The following is a 22,945-nucleotide window of genomic DNA, read 5'->3' as shown; positions in this document are numbered from 1 at the left end:
AGTCTCCAGAGCCAAGCGCAGACGAGAGGCCCATGGAAGGGGGTAGGAAGGGCGGTGAGGCGGTGCGCGCTCCACGGACTGGCGGGAGGGAGCCGGGGCAGAGGGGTGGCTCGCCGGCCAAGCAGAGCCCCCGAGTCTGGCTGGAAAAAGCGGAGGGGCCTGACGAACTGTGTTCTGACAGCAAGCGTGACTTAGCGTCTGGGAGGTCATAAGTTAACAGCTCTGCTCAGAAAGCGGGAAAGCTGGAGGACAAAGGGAGGGAGAGCTGCTGAGCCCCCGGACGACAGAGCTCAGTTTGGTGGGGAACAAAGGCGCTCACCAGCGCCATCTCCCCCGCCCATCCCCCAGCCAAAATCCCAAAGGGAACCAGTTCCTGCCAGGGAACTTGCTCGCTCCGTGCAAACACCCAACTCTGTGCTTCTGCGGAGCCAAACCTCCGGCAGCGGATCTGACTCCCTCCCGCTGCCACAGGGCCCCTCCTGAAGGGGATCACCTAATGAGAAGCGAGCTAAGCCTGCCCCTCCTGCCCCTGTGCACCTTGCCTACCCACCCCAGCTAATACGCCAGATCCCCAGCACCAAAAACCTGGCAGTGTGCAAGTAGCCCAGATGGGCCACGCCACCCCACAGTGAATCCCACCCCTAGGAGAGGGGAAGAGAAGGCACACACCAGTCTGACTGTGGCCCCAGCGGTGGGCTGGGGGCAGACATCAGGTCGGACTGTGGCCCCGCCCACCAACTCCAGTTATACACCACAGCACAGGGGAAGTGCCCTGCAGGTCCTCACCACTCCAGGGACTATCCAAAATGACCAAACGGAAGAATTTCCGTCAGAAGAATCTCCAGGAGATAACAACAGCTAATGAACTGATCAAAAAGGATTTAAATAATATAACAGAAAGTGAATTTAGAATAACAGTCATAAAATTAATCGCTGGGCTTGAAAACAGTATAGAGGACAGCAGAGAATCTCTTGCTACAGAGATCAAGGGACTAAGGAACAGTCACGAGGAGCTGAAAAGCCCTTTAAACGAAATGCAAAACAAAATGGAAACGACAATGGCTCGGATTGAAGTGGCAGAGGAGAGAATAGGTGAACTAGAAGATAAAGTTATGGAAAGAGAGGAAGCTGAGAGAAAGAGAGATAAAAAAATCCGGGAGTATGAGGGGAAAATTAGAGAACTAAGTGATACACTAAAGAGAAATAATCTATGCATAATTGGTATCCCAGAGAAGGAAGAGAGAGGGAAAGGTGCTGAAGGGGTACTTGAAGAAATTATAGCTGAGAACTTCCCTGAACTGGGGAAGGAAAAAGGCATTGAAATCCAAGAGGCACAGAGAACTCCCTTCAGACGTAACTTGAATCGATCTTCTGCATGACATATCATAGTGAAACTGGCAAAATACAAGGATAAAGAGAAAATTCTGAAAGCAGCAAGGGATAAACGTGCCCTCACATATAAAGGGAGACCTATAAGACTCGTGACTGATCTCTCTTTTGAAACTTGGCAGGCCAGAAAGGATTGGCACGATATCTTCAGTGTGCTAAACAGAAAAAATATGCAGCCGAGAATCCTTTATCCAGCAAGTCTGTCATTTAGAATAGGAGAGATAAAGGTCTTCCCAAACAAACAAAAACTTAAGGAATTTGTCACCAGCCCTACAAGAGACCCTAAGGGGGATCCTGTGAGACAAAGTACCAGAGACATCACTACAAGCATAAAACATACAGACATCACAATAACTCTAAACCCGTATCTTTCTATAATAACACTGAATGTAAATGGACTAAATGCACCAACAAAAAGACATAGGGTATCAGAATGGATAAAAAAACAAGACCCATCTATTTGCTGTCTACAAGAGACTCATTTTAGACCTGAGGACACCTTTAGATTGAGAGTGAGGGGATGGAGAACTATTTATCATGCCACTGGAAGCCAAAAGAAAGCTGGAGTAGCCATACTTATATCAGACAAACTAGACTTTAAATTAAAGGCTGTAACAAGAGATGAAGAAGGGCATTATATAATAATTACAGTGTCTATCCATCAGGAAGAGCTAACAATTATAAATGTCTATGTGCCGAATACCGGAGCCCCCAAATATATAAAACAATTACTCATAAACATAAGCAACCTTATTGATAAGAATGTGGTAATTGCAGGGGACTTTAACACTCCACTTACAGAAATGGATAGATCATCTAGACACATGGTCAATAAAGAAACAAGGGCCCTGAATGATACATTGGATCAGATGGACTTGACAGATATATTTAGAACTCTGCATCCCAAAGCAACAGAGTATACTTTCTTCTCGAGTGCACATGGAACATTCTCCAAGAAAGATCATATACTGGGTCACAAAACAGCCCTTCAGAAGTTTACAAGAATTGAAATTATACCATGCATACTTTCAGACCACAATGCTATGAAGCTTGAAATCAACCACAGGAAAAAGTCTGGAAAACCTCCAAAAGCATGGAGGTTAAAGAACACCCTACTAACGAATGAGTGGGTCAACCAGGCAATTAGAGAAGAAATTAAAAAATATATGGAAACAAACGAAAATGAAAATACAACAATCCAAACGCTTTGGGACGCAGTGAAGGCAGTCCTGAGAGGAAAATACATTGCAATCTAGGCCTATCTCAAGAAACAAGAAAAATCCCAAATACAAAATCTAACAGCACACCTAAAGGAAATAGAAGCAGAACAGCAAAGGCAGCCTAAACCCAGCAGAAGAAGAGAAATAATAAAGATCAGAGCAGAAATAAACAATATAGAATCTAAAAAAAATTGTAGAGCAGATCAACGAAACCAAGAGTTGGTTTTTTGAAAAAAATAAACAAAATTGACAAACCTCTAGCCAGGATTCTCAAAAAGAAAAGGGAGATGACCCAAATAGATAAAATCATGAATGAAAATGGAATTATTACAACCAATCCCTCAGAGATACAAACAATTATCAGGGAATACTATGAAATATTATATGCCAACAAATTGGACAACCTGGAAGAAATGGACAAATTCCTAAACACCCACACTCTTCCAAAACTCAATCAGGAGGAAATAGAAAGCTTGAACAGATCCATAACCAGCGAAGAAATTGAATCGGTTATGAAAAATCTCCCAACAAATAAGAGTCCAGGACCAGATGGCTTCCCAGGGGAGTTCTACAAGACGTTTAAAGCAGAGATAATACCTATCCTTCTCAAGCTATTCCAAGAAATAGAAAGGGAAGGAAAACTTCCAGACTCATTCTATGAAGCCAGTATTACTTTGATTCCTAAACCAGACAGAGACCCAGTAAAAAAAGAGAACTACAGGCCAATATCCCTGATGAATATGGATGCAAAAATTCTCAATAAGATACTAGCAAATCGAATTCAACGGCATATAAAAAGAATTATTCACCATGATCAAGTGGGATTCATTCCTGGGATGCAGGGCTGGTTCAACATTCACAAATCAATCAACGTGATACATCACATTAACAAAAAAAAAAGAGAAGAACCATATGATCCTGTCAATCGATGCAGAAAAGGCCTTTGACAAAATCCAGCACCCTTTCTTAATAAAAAGCCTTGAGAAAGTCGGGATAGAAGGAACATACTTAAAGATCATAAAAGCCATTTATGAAAAGCCCACAGCTAACATCATCCTCAATGGGGAAAAACTGAGAGCTTTTTCCCTGAGATCAGGAACACGACAGGGATGCCCACTCTCACCGCTGTTGTTTAACATAGTGCTGGAAGTTCTAGCATCAGCAATCAGACAACAAAAAGAAATCAAAGACATCCAAATTGGCAAAGATGAAGTCAAGCTTTCGCTTTTTGCAGATGACATGATATTATACATGGAAAATCCGATAGACTCCACCAAAAGTCTGCTAGAACTGATACATGAATTCAGCAAAGTTGCAGGATACAAAATCAATGTACGGAAATCAGTTGCATTCTTATACACTAACAATGAAGCAACAGAAAGACAAATAAAGAAACTGATCCCATTCACAATTGCACCAAGAAGCATAAAATACCTAGGAATAAATCTAACCAAAGATGTAAAAGATCTGTATGCTGAAAAGCATAGAAAGCTTATGAAGGAAATTGAAGAAGATATAAAGAAATGGAAAGACATTCCCTGCTCATGGATTGGAAGAATAAATATTGTCAAAATGTCAATACTACCCAAAGCTATCTACACATTCAATGCAATCCCAATCAAAATTACACCAGCATTCTTCTCGAAACTAGAACAAGCCATCCTAAAACTCATATGGAACCACAAAAGGCCCCGAATAGCCAAAGTAATTTTGAAGAAGAAGACCAAAGCAGGACGCATCACAATCCCAGACTTTAGCCTCTACTACAAAGCTGTCATCATCAAGACAGCATGGTATTGGTACAAACAGACACATAGACCAATGGAATATAATAGAAACCCCAGAACTAGACCCACAAACGTATGGCCACCTCATCTTTGACAAAGCAGGAAAGAACATCCAATGGAAAAAAGACAGTCTCTTTAGCAAATGGTGCTGGGAGAACTGGACAGCAACATGCAGAAGGTTGAAACTAGACCACTTTCTCACACCATTCACAAAAATAAACTCAAAATGGATAAAGGACCTGAATGTGAGACAGGAAACCATCAAAACCTTAGAGGAGAAAGCAGGAAAAGACCTCTCTGACCTCAGCCATAGCAATCTCTTACTCAACACATCCCCAAAGGCAAGGGAATTAAAAGCAAAAGTGAATTACTGGGACCTTATGAAGATAAAAAGCTTCTGCACAGCAAAGGAAACAACCAACAAAACTAAAAGGCAACGAACGGAATGGGAAAAGATATTTGCAAATGACATATCGGACAAAGGGCTAGTATCCAAAATCTATAAAGAGTTCACCAAACTCCACACCCAAAGAACAAATAACCCAGTGAAGAAATGGGCAGAAAACATGAATAGACACTTCTCTAAAGAAGACATCCGGATGGCCGACAGGCACATGAAAAGATGCTCAACGTCGCTCCTTATCAGGGAAATACAAATCAAAACCACACTCACATATCACCTCACGCCAGTCAGAGTGGCCAAAATGAACAAATCAGGAGACTATAGATGCTGGAGAGGATGTGGAGAAACGGGAACCCTCTTGCACTGTTGGTGGGAATGCAAAGTGGTGCAGCCACTCTGGAAAGCAGTGTGGAGGTTCCTCAGAAAATTAAAAATAGATCTACCCTATGACCCAGCAATAGCACTGCTAGGAATTTATCCAAGGGATACAGGAGTACTGATGCATACGGGCACTTGTACCCCAATGTTTATAGCAGCACTCTCAACAATAGCCAAATTATGGAAAGAGCCTAAATGTCCATCAACTGATGAATGGATAGAGAAAATGTGGTTTATATACACAATGGAATACTACGTGGCAATGAGAAAGAATGCAATATGGCCTTTTGTAGCAACGTGGATGGAACTGGAGAGCGTGATGCTAAGTGAAATAAGCCATACAGAGAAAGACAGATACCATATGGTTTCACTCTTATGTGGATCCTGAGAAACGTAACAGAAACCCATGGGGGAGGGGAAGGAAAAAAAAAAGAGGTTAGAGTGGGAGAGAGCCAAAGCATAAGAGACTGTTAAAAACTGAGAACAAACTGAGGGTTGATGGGGGTTGGGAGGGAGGGGAGGGTGGGTGCTGGGTATTGAGGAGGGCACCTTTTGGGATGAGCCTGGGTGTTGTATGGAAACCAATTTGACAATAAATTTCATATATTAAAAAAAAAATAAAATCCTAGCTGGGGTTGAAAAAGCATAGAAGACACCAGAGTGTCCCTTTCTGTGGAGACAAAAGAACTAAAATTTACTTAGGCCAAAATTAAAAATGCTGTATCCAAGATGCAATCTCAAATGGATGCCATGACAGCAAGGATGAATGAAGCAGAGCAGAAAATCAGTAATATAGGGGATAAAAGTATGGAAAATAATGAAGCAGAAAAAAAAGAGGGAAATAAAGGCAAAAGGTCATGATACAAGACTTAGAGAACTCAGTGACTTATTAAAGATGAATAACATTTGAATCATAGAAGTCCCAGAAAATAGAGAGAGGGAAAGGGGCAGAAGGTTTATGTGAACCAATTATAGCTGAAAACTTTCCTAATCTGGGAAGGGCACAGACATCAAAATCCAATAAGCACAGGGAACTCCCATTAGATTCAACAAAAACTGACCATCACCAAGGTATATGATAGTCAAATTCACAAAATACACAGACAAAGAATTATGAAAAGAGGAAGGGAAAAACTGTCCTTAACCTAAAGGGGAAGACAGGTCAGGTTCACAGCAGATCTGTCCACAGAAACTTGGCAGGCCAGAAAGGAGTGTCAGGATATTTTCAACATGCTGGATTGGAAAAATATGCAGCTAAGAATTCGTTATCCAGCAAAGCTATGATTCAAAATAGAAGGGGGATAAAGAGTTTCCAGATAAACAAAAACTAAAGGAGTTTGTAACCACTAAACCATCCCTGAAGGAAATTTTCAGGGGGAACTCTTTGAGTGGAGAAAAACAAAACAAAACAAAACAAGGCAAGTCAAAACAAGACCAAAAGCAACGAAGACTAGGAAGGATCAGAGAGCATCACCCAGAAACACCACCAATTCTACAGACCACACTATGGCACTAAATTCATATCTTTCAATAATCACTCTACATGTAAATGGACTAAATGCTCCAATCAAAAGACATAGGGTGTCAGATGGATAAAAAAATAAGACACATCCATATGCTGCCTACAAGAGACTCATTCTAGACCTAAAGACACCTGAAGATTGAAAGGAGGGCATGGAGAACAATCTTATCATGCTAATGGATGTCAAGGGAAAGCCAGAGTAGCCATACTTATATCAGACAAGCTAGATTTTAAAACAAAGACTGTAACAAGAGATGAAGGGCATTCTACCATAATTAAGGGGTATACCAAGAAGATCTAACAATTGTAAATATTTATGCCCCCAACTTGAAAGAACCCAAATATATAAATCAATTAATCACAAACATAAAGAAATTCATTGATAATAATAACATAATGGTAGGAGACTTTAACACTCCACTTACAACAATGGACAGATTATCTAAGCAGAAAATCAACAAGGAAGCAATGGCTTTGAATGACACACTGGATTGGATGGACCTAACAGATATATTCAGAACATTTCACCCTAAAGCTGCAGAATGAAAATTCCTCTCAGGTGCCTATGGAACATTCTCAAAAACAGATCACGTACTGGGTCACAAATCAGCTCTCGACAAGTATAAAAAGATTTAAGATTGTACCATGCATATTTTCAGATCACAATGCTATAAAACTTGAAATCAACCATAAAAAAAATTTGGAAATACAATGAATACTTGGATATTAAAGAGCACCCTACTAAAGAATGAATGGGTTAACCGAGAAATTAAACAGGAAATTAAAAAGTACATGGAAGCCAATGAAAATGACAACAGGACAGTCCAAAATCTCTGGGATGCAGCAAGAGTGGTCATAAGAGGGAAGTATATATAAATCCAGGCCTTCCTAAAGAAGGAAGAAATGTCTCAAATATGCATACTAACCTTACATCTAAAGGATCTGGAAAAAGAACAGCAAATACAACCCCAAACCAGCAGAAGAAGGAAAATAATAAAGATTGGAAGGGTAATCAATGATATCAAAATAAAAAAGCAGTAGAACACATCAACGAAAGTAGGAGCTGGCTTTTTAAAAAAAGGTTTATTTTTGAGAGAGAGAGGGAGGCAAAGCATGAGCTAGGGAGGGGCAGAGAGAGAGAGGGAGACACAGAATCTGAAGCAGGCTCCAGGCTCTGAGCTGTCAGCACAAAGCCTGATGCGGGGCTCAAACCCACAAACCTTGAGATCATGACACGAGCCGATTTTATTTTTTTTTAATTTTTTTTTTACGTTTATTTATTTTTGAGACAGAGAGAGACAGAGCATCAACGGGGGAGGGTCAGAGAGAGAGGGAGACACAGAATCTGAAACAGGCTCCAGGCTCTGAGCAGTCAGCACAGAGCCGGACGCAGGGCTCGAACTCATGGACCGTGAGATCGTGACTGAGCCGAAGTCGGACGCCCAACCGACTGAGCCACCCAGGTGCCCCAACATGAGCTGAATTTAGAGGCGTAACTGGCTGAGCCACCCAGGTGCCCCAGAAGCTGGCTTGTTGAAAGAATGAACAAAATTGATAAGCCACTAGTCAGATTGATCAGAAAGAAGGAAGAAAAGGCACAAAATCACAAATGAAAGAGGAGAGATACCAACCTCTGTGTGCAGAAATACACACAATAATAAGAGAATATTTTGAGCAATTATATGCCAACAAATTGTGCTATCTGGAAGAAATGGACAAATTTCTAGAAACAGATTTCAGTGGTTATACATACACTTGTGTGTGTGTGTGTGTGTGTGTGTGTGTGTGTGTGTGTATGTGTGTGTTTGCATGTGTGACTGTATACAATTATATATATAGCTTTGTGTAAGTACACCTGCAATAAGGATACTAAAACTGTACCATCACCACAAGCTCCCTGTGATAGCTCTGTATAGCCACACCCATCTCCTTCTTCATCATCTGTTAGGCCTGGTAACTACTAATTTGGTCTCCCTCTCTATAGTGAAGTTATTTCACCAATGCTTTGTAGTGTAATAATGTAGAGTGTGTCCTTTTGAGATTGGCTTTTTTTTCAGTCAGCATGATTTCCTTGAGGTTCATCCAAAGTGTTGCATAATCACTATTTTATTTCTTTTTTATTACTGAATAACATTCTGTGATATGGATGGAATAGTGTGTTTAAGCATTTATCCTCTGAAAGGCTAAAATGATTTTCTTCATTGTTGGACTACATAAAGATGCTATGAATACTTAAAAATATTTTTAAAAAATTAATGATGTTTTATGTTGTTTTATATGTACTTTATTCTAGACATAAGGACTTTGTTGGTTGTGTAGTTTGCAATTGTTTTCTCTTAGTTCAGTTTATAAATGTTTTCTTTCTTAGATTGTGCTGTTGGTGTCAAGATAAAGAACATACGCCTAGATCCCAAAGATCCTTTCCTATGTTTTTTCCTGAACTTTATGTCATCTTACTTTTACATTTGAGTCTATGATCCATTTTGTGTTAGCCTTTGTTTAAAGTGTGAAGTTTAGGGAGAGACTAATTTTTTAATCTATGGAGCATTATTTAAACTTATGGACCTCTAGCACCATTTATTGAAAAGCCTAACCCATTCAAATTGCTTTTGATCATTTGTTAAAAATTAATTGGACATATTGTGTGGATATATTTCTTAGTTCTCTATTGTGTTTCATTGATCTATGTGTGTATTCTTCCACCAGTACCATGATATCTTACGTACTTCAGATATATCATAAATCCTGACACTGAGATGAGTGATTCATTCCACTTTTATTTTTCAGAATTTTACTGTCCATTCTATGGTCTTTGTCTTTCCATATATTTTTTAGAAAGACCTTCCAGTCCATGAATATTATATGCCTCTTCATTTATTTAGGTATTTGATTTATTTCATAATTTTTCATCACAAAGATTGTGTACATATTTTGCTAAATTTATACCTAAGTGTTTCCTCTATTTTTGGGGCAATTGTTATGGTATTGTGTTTTTATTTTAGTTTCCATTTTTTCATTGTCAGTATATACAAGTGCATTTGATTTTTGTATGTTGATCTTGTAACCTGTTACTTTATTATTAATAATAACACTAATAATATTTTTACTTATTAGTTCTTGGAAGTTTTTTGTAGATTCTCTGGGATTTTCTATATATATAATCATACCATTTGCAATAAGAACACTATTATTTATTTATTTTTTCAAGTCTATATGCCTTTAATTTTCATGCTTTATTGCAGTGGTGAAAACAAGAGTGGTGACAGTGGATATCCTTATCTGTTTCTGATCTTAAAGGGAAAGCATTCTGTCTTTCACCATTAAGTATGATGTTATGTTTAGATATTGTAGATGCTGTTCAAAAGATTGAGTAAATTCTTTTCTTTTCTTGGGATACTGAGAGTTTTTACCATAATTGGGTATGGAATTTTTGCAGTGTCCTTTTGTGTCAGTTGATTTCCTTCATTAGCTGTTTGATATGGAAGATTACACTGATTTATTCTAGAATTTTGGACCAGCCTTGCATATCTGGAACAAATCTTTCTTTTCTAATGTATATGTTGGTGTAACTTTTTTTTGTATCACTTTTGCTATTAGCACTTCTTTTTTAAAAATCTTATTATCTTACAACTTATTGTTTTAATTTTTTAAGTTTTTTTTATATTGTTATTTTTCTTTTTTTATAAAATTTTATTTTTCATTTTTTAAAATTTGCATCCAAATTAGTTAGCCTATAGTGCAACAATGATTTCAGGAGTAGATTCCTTAGTGCCCCTTACCCATTTAGCACCTCCCCCCTCCCACAGCCCCTCCAGTAGCCCTCAGTTTGTTGTCCATATTTATGAGTCTCTTCTGTTTTGTCCCACTCCCTGTTTTTATATTATTTTTGTTTCCCTTCCCTTATGTTCATCTGTTTTGTTTCTTAAAGTCCTCATATGAGTGAAGTCATATGATTTTTGTCTTTCTCTGACTGACTAATTTTACTTAGCATAATAGCCTCCAGTTCCATCCATGTAGTTGCAAATGGCAAGATTTCATTCTTTTTGATTGCTGAGTATATATCCATTCATCCATCGATGGACATTTGGGCTCTTTCCATATCTTTCCATACTTTGGCTATTGTTGATAGTGCTGCTATAAACATGGGGATGCATGTGTCCCTTCAAAACAGCATACCTGTATCCCTTGGACAAATGCCTAGTAGTGCAATTGCTGGGTTGTAGCATAGCTCTATTTTTAATTTTTTGAGGAACCTCCATACTGTTTTCCAGAGTGGCTGCACCAGCTTGCATTCCCACCAGCAATGCAAAAGAGATCCTCTTTCTCTGCATCCTTGCCAACATCTGTTGTTGCCCGAGTTGTTAATGTTAGCCATTCTGACAGGTGTCAGGTGGTATCTCATTGTGGTTTTGATTTGTATTTCCCTGATGAGGAGTGATGTTGAGCATTTTTTCATGTGTCGGTTGGCCATCTGGATGTCTTCTTTGGAGAAGTGTCTATTCATGTCTTTTTCCCATTTCTTCACAGGGTTCTTTGTTTTTTGGGTGTTGAATTTGATAAGTTCTTTATAGATTTTGGATACTAACCCTTTATCTGATATGTCATTTGCAAATATCTTCTCTCATTCTGTAGGTTGTTTTTCCTTTTGCTGATTGTTTCCTTTGCTGTGCAGAAGCTTTTTATTTTGATGAGGTCCCAATAGTTCACTTTTGCTTTTGTTTCCCTTACCTGTGGAGATGAGTTGAGTAAGAAGTTGCTGTGGCCAAGATCAAAGAGGTTTCTGCCTGCTTTCTCCTCAAGGATTTTGATGGCTTCCTGTATTACATTTAGGTCTTCCATCCATTTTGAGTTTATTTTTGTGTATGGTGTAAGAAAGTGGTCCAGATTCATTCTTCTGCAGGTCGCTGTCCAGTTTTCTCAGCACCACTTGCAGAAGAGACTGTCTTTGTTCCATTGCATATTCTTTTCTGCTTTGTCAAAAATTAGTTGGCCATATGTTTGTGGGTCCTTTTCTGGGTTCTCTATTCTGTTCCATTGATCTGAGTGTCTGTTCTTGTGCCAGTACCATACTGTCTTGATGATTACAGCTTTGTAGTATAGCTTGAATTCTGGGATTGTGATGTCTCCTGCTTTGGTTTTCTTTTTCAAGATTGCTTTGGCTATTCAGGGTCTTTTCTGGTTCCATACAAATTTTAGGATTATTTGTTCTAGCTCTTTGAAGAATGCTAGATGTTATTTTGATAGGGGTTAATAATAATGCTGGTGTTATTTTGATAGGGGTTGCTTTGAGTATGTAGATTGCTTTGGGTAGTATCGACATTTTAACAATATTTCTTCTTCCTATCCAGGAGCATGGAATATTTTTCCATTTTTTGTGTCTTATTCAATTTCTTTCATAAGCTTTCTATAGTTTTCAATGTATATATTTTTCACCTCTTTGGTTAGATTTATTCCTAGGTATTTTATGGTTTTTTGTACAACTGTAAATGAGATCGATTCCTTGATTTATCTTTCTGTCACTTCATTGTTGGTGTATAGGAATACAACCGATTTTGTGCATTGATTTTATATCTTGCAACTTTGCTGAATTCATGAATCAATTCTAGCAGTTTTTTGGTGGAATCTTTTGGGTTTTCCATATAAAGTATCATGCCATCTGCAAAGAGTGAAAGTTTGACCTCCTCCTGGACGATTTGGATGCCTTTTATTTCTTTGTGTTGTCTGATTGCAGAGGCTAAGACTTCCAATACTATGTTGAATAACAGTGGCAAGATGGACCTCCCTGTCTTGTTCCTGACCTTAGGGGGAAGGTCTCAGTTTTTCCCCACTGAGGATGATATTAGTGTTGGGTCGTTCATATATGGTTCTTATTATCTTGAGGTATGATCCTTCTATCCCTACTTTCTTGAGGGTTTTTATCATGAAAGGATGGTACATTTTGTCAAATGTTTTCTCTGTGTCTGTTGAGAGGATCATATAGTTCTTGTCCTTTCTTTTATTGATGTGATGAATCATATTAATTATTTTGTGGATATTGATCCAGCCCTGCATCCCAGATATAAATCCCACTTGGTCATGGTAAATAATTTTTTTTAATGTATTGTTGGATACAGTTGGCTAATATCTTGTGGAGGGTTTTTGCATGCATGTTCATCAGGGAAATTTGTCTATAGTTCTCCTTTTTAGTGGGGTCTCTGTCTGGTTTTGGAGTCAAAGTAATGCTGGCTTCATATAAAGACTTTGGAAGTTTTCCTTCCATTTCTATTTTTTGGAACAGCTTCCGGAGAATAGGTGCTAACTCTTGCTTAAATGTTTGGTAGAATTCCCCTGGAAAGCCATCTGGCAATGAACTCTTGTTTTTTGGGAGATTTTTGATTACTAATTCGATTTCCTTACTGGTTATGGGTCTGTTCAAATATTCTATTTCTTCCTGTTTCAGTTTTGGTAGTGTATATATTTCTAGGAATTTGTCCATTTCTTCCAGATTGTCCATTTTATTGGCATATAATTGCTCATAATATTTTCCTATTATTGTTTTTATTTCTGCTGTGTTGGTTGTGATCTCTCCTCTTTCATTCTTGATTTTATTTATTTAGGTCCTTTCCTTTTTCTTTTTGATCAAACTGGCTAGTGGTTTATCAATTTTGTTAATTCTTTCATAGAAACAGCTTCTGGTTTCATTGATTTGTTCTACTAGGTTTTTTGTTGTTTGTTTTTTTGTTTTTGATAGCATTAATTTCTGCTCTAATCTTTATTATTTCCTGTCTTCTGCTAGTTTTGTGTTTTATTTGCTGTTCTTTTTCCAGCTCTTTAAGGCATAAGGTTACGTTGTGTATCTGAGATCTTTATTCCTTCTTTAGGAAGGCCTGGATTGCTATATACTTTCCTCTTGTGACTGCCTTTGCTGTATCCCAGAGGTTTTGGGTTGTGGTGTTACCATTTTAATTGGCTTCCATGAACTTTTTAATTTCCTCTTTTACCTTGGTTAGCCCATTCATTCTTTAGTAGGATGTTGTTTCGTCTCCAAGTATTTGTTACCATTCCAAATTTTTTCTTGTGGTTGGTTTCAAGTTTCATAGCATTGTGGTCTGAAAATATGCACGGTATGATCTCGATCTTTTTGTACTTGCTGAGGGCTGATTTGTGTCCCAGTGTGTGGTCTTTCTGGAGAACATTCCATGTGCACTGGAGAAGAATGTATATTCTGGTGCTTTAGGATGAAATGTTCTGAATATATCGGTAAAGTCATCTGGTCCAGTGTGTCACTCAAAGCCGTTGTTTCCTTGTTGATTTTTTGACTAGATGATCTGTCCATTGCTGTGAGTGGTGTGTTGTTGAAATCTCGTACTATTATGGTGTTGCTGTCGATGAGTTTCTTTATGTTTGTGATAATTTATTTATATATTTGGGTATTCCCACATTTGGCACATAAATGTTTACAATTGTTAGGTCTTCTTGGTGGATAGACCCCTTGATTATGATATAATGCCCTTCTGCATCTCTTGATACAGTCTTTATTTTAAAGTATAGATTTTCTGATATAAGTATGGCTACTCCGGCTTTCTCTTTTTGGCCATTAGCATGATAGATGGTTCTCCATCCCCGTACTTTCAATCTGAAGGTGTTTTCAGGTCTAAAGTGGGTATCTTGTAAACAGCATATATATGGATCTTGTTTTCTTATCCATTCTGTTACCCTATGTCTTTTGATTGGAGCATTGAGTCTATTGATGTTTAGAGCGAGTACTGAAAGATACGAATTTATTGCCATTTATGTTGCTTGTACAGTTGGAGTTTCTGATGGTGTTCTCTGGTCTTTTCTAAGTTTTGTTGCTTTTGGTATTTATTTATGTATGTGTGTATGTATGTATGTATGTATGTATGTATGTATGTATGTATGTATTTTTTCATCTTTTCTCCCCTCAGAGAATCCCCTTAAAATTTCTTGCAGGGTTGGTTTAGTGGTCCCAAAATCCTTTAATTTTTTTTTTTTTTTTTTTTCTGGGAAACTTTTTATCTCTCCTTCTATTTTGAATGACAGCCTTGCTGGATAAAGAATTTTGGCTGCATATTTTTATGATTCAGCACATTGAATATATCCTGCCACTCCTTTCTGGCCTGCCAAGTTTCTGTGGATAGGTCTGTTGCAAACCTGATTTGTGTTCCCTTGTAGGTTAGGGACTTTCTCCCCGCCCTTGCTGCTTTTATGATTCTCTCCTTGCCTGAGTATTTTGTGAATTTGAGTATGATATGCCTTGTTGATGGTCAGTTTTTGTTGAATCTAATGGGGTTCCTCTGTGCTTCCTGGATTTTGATGTCTGTGTCTTTCCCCAGGTTAGGAAATTTTCTGCTATGATTTGCTCACATAACCCTTCTACCCTTATTTCTGTCTCTTCCTCTTCTGGGACCCCTATGATTCTGATGTTGTTCCTTTTTAATGAGTCACTGATTTCTCTAATTCTTAAATCATGCTCTTTTGTCTTAATCTCCCTCTTTTTTTCTGCTTCATTTTTCTCTATAAGTTTGTCCTCTATATTGCTGATTCTGGGTTCTGTCTCATCCATCCTTGCTGCTGCAGCATTCATCTGTGATTGCAGCTCAAGTATAGCATTTTTAACTTTATTATGACTAGTTTTTACTTCTTTTATCTCTTCAGAAAGGGATTCTAATCTCTTTTTGACTCCAGCTAGTATTCTTATTATCGTGATTCTAAATTCTGGTTCAGACATCTTGGTTGTATCTGTGTTGATTAAATCCCTGGCCATCATTTCTTTGTGCTTTCTTTTGGGGTGAAGTCCTTCGTTTTGTCATTTTGAAGGGAGAAAAGGAATTAATGAGGTAGAAAAATTAAGATTAAAAATAGTTAAAATTAAAAAAATATTAAAATTAAAAATACACACATACAAAATCGAATAAATGATGCTAGATCCTAGGTGTGTTTTGGTCTGGGTGTTGAAAGTGGTTTGACAGATTAGAGAAATAAAAGGGGGGAAAAAGGAAATCATTTGAGAATTTGAAAAAATGAATACACTGAAGTAGACTAAAAATGATGGAAGTAAATTAGAATTTGAGAACATTTACACAAAAGTAAAAAATATAGTAAAAAATTAAAGAAAAATATTTTTAATAAAATTGAAAATAAAAATGAATTTTTTTCTGTTTCTGTATTCAAGAAAAAGAAGTAAAAAAGAGGGAAAAAAATTCAATAGATGGACATGCTAACAGATTGAAATATGACTGAAATTACTTCATTTTCTCCTAGAAGTCAGACTATGAAGCACTTTATAGCCCATAAACTAATTAGGTGGTGAGACCTGTGTTCTTGAAAGGGAGGTTGGCCCAGTTGGGCAGGGCTCAGTATAACAGCTCCATTCTCCACTAGATGGTGCTGCTTACGTACTAGGGTGGAGAGTTGTGGGCTTGTAGGTTCATAGGCGCATGTGTGGGAACGGTGAAAATGGCGTCACCCAGCTACCCAGTCTCTAGTATCGGAACTCTCTTCTCCCTGATCAGCAATCACACACCCATCATCTCTCTTCAGCTTTTGTCCAGTGTACAGTTTTTCACTGTCTGTGACCAGGCCCCAGGCAGTACCTCTCTCCTGAGTTTTGTCTCAGATGTGGCTGTTTTCCCTGGCCCCTTACTTCTGAAGGACTGTGGCTTTAACCCATTCTGCCCCTCTGCAGAAGGGTCTCACAGAGCAATGGCCGAATGATCAATGGCTGAATGTCGGCTGCACCCAGGAATGCTTGCTGGACCATGCCGCTTTTGGTACCCCGAGACTGCAGCCAGGTGTCAGCCCACCCCCGAAAACGTTTGTGAGATAGTGTAGCAGCAGAGTTTCAGGGATTATGGAAAATCACAACACACATCTGGCACCAGGCTTCACCCTTAATGACCTTGTTCCAGCACCAGCGAATGTGGCCATTTTCTGGGATCTGCTGGGACCAGGTGGCTTCAGCAGTCTCTACCAAATGTCCTTCCAGCAGTGGAACCACTTTTCCCTGTGTGGCCCAAGAACCTCCCCGGACCCCACTCTTTTCTTGGGGATTCACCCTTCCTACCAGAGCACCACCAGGTACTGAGTTGTGGAGTTTCAGACTTTGCACTCTCCTTGTTTATAGTCTTAATGGAATTTAAACCCTCTCCTTTCTCCTTTCTCCTCTCTCCCTTTTTAGTTTAGTCCCTGTGGCTGTTTCTAATTTTCCACTTTCTCTCCAGTTGCTTTTGGGGAGGGGTGCTTTCCCATATTCTTCCCACCCCCCATCTCTGTCTTCTGTCTACCCGCAAAAGCACCTCCCTTCCCATGGCTTCTTGCTCCCTAAGTTCACCTCTCCACACCATGTACCTTCTGAATTCTGTGGTTCAGATTGTGCAGATTGTTGTGTTAATACTCCAATCAGTTTTCTAGGTGTGCAGTGGTTTAGTATTGGTCTGGCTACATTTCATGGACTTGAGACACACAAAAAACTTCCATGCTCTTCCGCCATCTTGGCTCCTCCTTCTCCCTCTTAGCACTTCTTTAGCTGCATCCTACATTCTGATAAGTTGTATTTTCAATTTCATCTAGTTCTATCTTTTAAATCTTACTTTGAAACTCCCTCTTTGACCCATAGATTAGTTAAAAGTATGTTCTTTAATTTCCAGATTTTTAGAGATTTTCCTGTTGTTTTCTGTTACTGAATTATAGTTTGATTTACTTAAGGTCAGAGAACTTATTCTGTATGACTTCAGTTCTTTAATATTTGTTGAAAAATTTTGTATGCCCTAGGTTTATGGTCCATTTTGTTGAATATTCCATGGGCTTAATGTAATATGATTTTCCCACTGTTTTATAACACTAATGCTACTTGCAAATAGAAATTGTTTATACTTAGGCCAAGCAATAACTTGTGAAACTGAAATACTGCTGGTTTTTTGTGTTTGTAATTTGATATAGAAGGTGGAGGATGTTGCAGAAGTTTTAGGAAAATAGTATGCTTGACCTTGTGTTTCTGAAACTACTGTGCTTCCAGAATCCCCTGGGAGCATTCACACATTATGAGGGGGAGATCTGGATGCATACTTAGACCTGTGGGCTTTCTAAAAGCAGAGTCAACATTGTGGCATTCCTAGGATCTACTGTAGGAGTCCACTCTAGGGGTAGAATTTGCCTTAGGTGAGGACTGAGAAGTTATTTAAGTCTTGGGGTAGAGCTGTTTTCCCAGAACCTTAGGGGTCTGATGGGTCCTGCTGTTGCCATCTGCACCCTCCTCACTAAGAGAGAGTGAGTCTTGGGGTGACCTGCAGCTCTTCTCATCTGCCCTCCCTCTCTGCTGCTGCCAGCTACTCTCCTTATGCATTATGCCCTCCTTGATCCCTCTTGGCCTGCTCTACTGTAGCTGTGTCATACTTTGCACTTTCTATTGTGCCATCTAGTTCATTCATTATGTGAGTTGTGTGTTATCTGCAATTTTGTTCTGTAGTGATTCCTGGTGCCTCATACAGAACCTGGCACATAGTAAGTGCTCAATAAATATTTATGAAACAAGAATGTTCCCAGAGTGTCTTTAGATATTTGACCAGGTACTGAGGTCCTACTCTGCGTCTAGTCTAACCTGGCTCTTGGGAGTGGGAGCACCATCCACCTCTGACCCATGAGTGAATGACTGTCTGGCAATGAAGCATCAGGCAGGGTTCCCTTTGGCCTTTTAATAGATTCATGAGATGAAATAATTTCAGGAATTTCTCTAGGTTATTTAAACTTCTTGTCCTATAGATAATCCTGTTTGGCACTTTCTTAACTGAAGATTTGGGGTTGTATTTCTCATCCTTGTAAAGTAGTTCTTGGTAAAGCTCCAAAGAACAAAATTGGATCAATCTTTCTAATTCTTGAACTTTGCATATTTAATAGGGTTTCTGGAGATTTCCCAATGCAGCATTCTAAAAATTCCATTATTACAGTGAAGGCTTCTATGCCCTTATACTGTATGAAATCATATTGAAACAGTGTGACACGGTCTTAATGACAAATATTTCACAATATAAAGGAAATAATACTTTTCCCCTATGTGCCCTCCATTCAATATCTGGAATTATGTTTTAGGAAGAATTGCTGCCACGGGTTCCTTTCTGTTGGAAACAAGGAGGTTTTTCTTTCCTTTTCACTCACTTTATCTAATTGAAGCAAAATGATGTAGCCTTTGTGTGAGATCATGTGTCATTGTCCTGGGTCCTTTAATTTAGAAGCTCATAAAGCATTTGGTTTAAAAATTAACTGTGAAATGAAATTCAAAATAGATGAATAGAGAACACCTCTAGTCTTCCAGGGGGCCTCTACTTTAATCTCCAGAAATGGGAGGTGCATTTGGAGAGAGGCGAGATGCTATATTTCACAATGCAATGTACATACCACAGTGCCATTTTCCAGTGGAAGCCTCCAAGTCAAGCCTTCCTAATTTTTGTTATTGTATTTTGCAAGGCTGAAATTTAAATTATAGCTGTGGCTAATGGCTCTGCCCCCTAATTCATTTCCCTTTGTCTGCAAGTCTTTTCTTATTGCTGAGATGTTACTATTGTGATTCACAGAACATATTGCTTCTAGTAGCATCTGGCAGACTTTGTCTAGCAGGCTCCATTACCTTGTTCCAGAGATGCCTTTCTTTTTCTTCTTTGAAGTCAGAGACTTCAGAACTGCAAGAGAGCTGGTGGATTATGTAATACAATTCCTTTACTTAACAGAAAAATATGCTGAATTTCAAATACACTTTTGTAATTGAAAGAGTTGGATGGGGCATGAATCTTCTAACTATACTTGGCCATGCTGTCTACATTTCTTCTGATAAGATCACAACTTGATATTTCAAGGGTTTTCAAAGCAATTCAGTAGAAAAATATCTGGTATTTTGTAGATTTGTCTTGAAGGAAGTGTCCCAGCACTCCTGAAGGTTGTTACCCATGCCCTTGACTGTTCCTGGACATGCAGTCTGTGAACTGAATTATCTGTTTTGAAGCTATATCAAGTTAAGAGGTATGCGTGTGTGGGTGGGGGGGGGAGGATGATAGTGCATAAAGAAGGGCCACAGTGGGACCTGAGAGCTTTAACTTCAAAGAAAATAGTGATGCTATTGATACCTAGCAGAGCTAATGTGTGAAAAGGCAAGCACAGCTCTGAAAATTCTGTGTTAATAGGACCTCCACCATAATCTCATGAAATGGGATTTATTATTATACCCACTTTATAGGTGAGTAAATTGAAGCTCAGGGAAGTTAAATTGCTTGCTAAAAGTCCCTGAACTGGTAAAGGTGAAGTAGGGGCTCAACCCTTGCTTCTACCTAGGCTGCATCACCTGTCAAGGAGCAGGGAAATGTCTGAAGCCAGAATTGCAAAAACTAGACAAAGAGTGAACAAATGTCTGTTATGGCATACCATGGTCAAGCTTTGTGTTTGCAAATGTTATATTATTTAATTCCAAAAACATGTGGTAGTCCAGAACCTGTGAATATATGACCTTGTAAGGCAGAAGAAATTTGAAGATGTGATTAAGTTAAGGGCCTTGGGAGAGTATATTGGATTATCCAGGTGGGCCCAATTCCTTGAAAGTGGAGAACCTTTCCCAGCTGTGGGTAGGAGACATAACTATGGAATAAGGGTCATAGAAAGGTGATGTGATTACTTTTTATCCACTGTTGATAGCTTTGAGAATTGAAAAGATGGGCATTGGTCATGGAATATGGGTAGCCTCTAGAAACTGGAAGAGCTGAGGAGATGGATTCTTCCTAGAGTCCTCAGAAGGAATGCTGTCCTGCTGACTGTATGTTGGGTTTCTGACTTATCAAAGTATAAGTCTGTGCTTTTTTAAGCCACCTACTTTGTGACAGCAGCCCTAGGTAACTAACATAGGAGGTTCCCATGAGGGAGGTGTTACACTCCTGTTTTATAGCTGGAGAAACCATGCAGAAGACAACTTGATACAGATCTCAGCTGTGGTAAGTGGGAAAGGCAGGATTGAACTCATCTTCTTCCATGACCACGTACGTCCTCTTAGGAGGGAGAGTGGAAGTATCAAAGGTTGCCACATGGTTGCTGAGCTTCATTTCATAGCTGAGAATCGGGGCTTCAGCTTAGCTGCCTCCTCTCAAACATGTGGGTGGTGCAGGGAGCTGATTGCCCTTGTGTATATGCAAGAAGAAATCAGAGGTTGATAGGTAGGGGCTTGCCTTGTCTCCCAGTTTTATGATTAATCAAAAGACCTGGCTGCTATGAGCTGGAGGCATCAATTGGGAGGACATTTGGGGCAAGTGTGTGTGTGTGTGTGTGTGTGTCAGAGTGTGAGGAGGGTGTAGAATGTGTGTGTGTGTGCAAGTGTGAGATGGTTGATGCTGCATGAGTGTGCAAGATTATAGATGTGTGTGAGTGTAAAACTCAGTGGATGTGTGTGTGCAAGATTGTGTGTGTCTGTGTGTGCTTGTTAGTGTGAGTGTGATTGTGTGTGTGCATGTGCATGAATATGAAACCGAATCTGTGTTGGATGTATGCATAAGATAGATCCCAGTGCTACTTTGTCTTCATGTCACTGGATTACCTCTGGCACCACAATTGGGCTTCTCTGAGGCGGGGGTGGAGAGTCTGACCTGTTGCCCACACCTGGCAGTTTGGAGAATTGATTCCCTGGAGGCCAGGGTGCCCTCAGGATTAGAAGCAGACAAGTCCTGACCACAGGGGAGTGTCCACACCCAAGTCCTCGCCTGAGCTTCAGTTTTCATGTCTCCCCACATGATCTCCTTTAGGAGATGGGGCTCAGGATCAGGGTGCAGGAGGCACTGCCATGCCCCCTCAGCAAGGGCACATCACACTGAGGACAGGGATAGGCTTATATCCTTTCCTTTACCACTTGAGACCTCCCAGAGTGTGGACCTGATCTAGCACTGGGGAGGGATGGGAACCACAAGGGGCAGGTGGCATCAGGGCACATCTACTGGGGACAGGGAGAGTGATGGGAGCAGTGGGATATTTCTTTCTCCCATCTGTTGTGCTTCTATGGTCTAGCTTGGGCAAGTCTCTGGACAGTACAGTACAGTTTCATTGTTCTTGAAAGTTATTTTATTTGCTGACAATGTGTTATTTTTTTTTACAAATGGAAAAAAATATTTTGTTTTAAAATCTTTGCTACATGTCATTATTTTTGTCACTGTAAAGCTCAGCACAGATGCTAGCAGTACAGAAATGGCCAACAAGAAAAAAAAAAAACCCTGAAGGAAAATCAGAAACAAAACCCCCAGAGCCTCGTCTCCCTTCCCTCTCCTTCCCCCAAAGCCCTATAATAACTGTACAATATTATAGTCCTGATCACATTTAAAAACAATTATTAAAAACAAGGATTCCATTGGAAGCTCAACTTTTTGGATTCTTAAACTGTGATATAAATATATATGTATACGGTATGTGTGCACATAGAATAAAAAAAAATCTCCTTTTCAACTCCACTACCTGGCACCAGACTGGAGACAAAAGGGAGAGAAACCCAGTAATGATGTTCTCTCAGCCTCTCTAAGGCCATCTATGCCCCCTCAGTCCCCTATGGCTACGTTTAATATGTCTTCTCCTTATTAATTCAGTCTTGCACTTAAGATACTGGCCTGAGCCAATTAAAAAAAATGGCTGCCACACATGACTGTTACCTGAGAAAGGTACAGAGAGAGAGTAATAACCTGTATCTGCATTTATATGGCTATAGTTAACTCCGTGACCCTGTTAGAATGGGAGTCTAGGCCCCATCTATGACAGGGATTCATACTCTTGTATCATAAAGCAAAATCCAATCTTAAGATTGGAGGGAGCAAAGAGGAAGAACTATAGGTCCAAAACAGACCCAAGTCTCAGTTTCTAGTCAGACTGAACTGGGAATGGGATGAAGGAGGCTACTTTGCAAGACTTGGTTTAAACTCCAGCAGTGAAGATTTCCCTGGGACTGCTAATCCAAGAAGTTGAGTTTCCATGCAGAAATAACCTCTACAGAACACACATCATCTGTGATTCTCACAGAAAAATGCAGCAAGTATGGCCAAGTATGGGGTTTTAAAAGGGGGTTATCTTCACACCCTAAACATCTGTAATGTTTGCAGATATTCTCTATAAGGTGAGAGCACCAAAAGCAGGAATGACCCAGCTTTACTACTAAATATGTTCGATGAGAGACAAGCCATATCAAAAGACTTTATATATCTGCTTAGAGTTGCATATTGGCTGGGAATAGATGTAAGTGCAG

At 39.4% G+C, this 22,945-nt stretch overlaps 1 protein-coding gene across 1 annotated transcript in view; it reads left to right on the top strand.

Moving 5' to 3' along the window:
• Positions 1–22,945, top strand: part of OCA2 (OCA2 melanosomal transmembrane protein) — a 473,528-nt gene that overhangs the window by 91,695 nt on the left and 358,888 nt on the right. The window lies entirely within an intron of this gene.

Source organism: Panthera leo, chromosome B3 (genome assembly GCF_018350215.1).
Source record: "Panthera leo isolate Ple1 chromosome B3, P.leo_Ple1_pat1.1, whole genome shotgun sequence".
Lineage (NCBI taxonomy): Eukaryota > Metazoa > Chordata > Mammalia > Carnivora > Felidae > Panthera > Panthera leo.
Note: the sequence above shows the minus strand (reverse complement) of the source record. Positions and strands in the feature narration are given on the sequence as shown.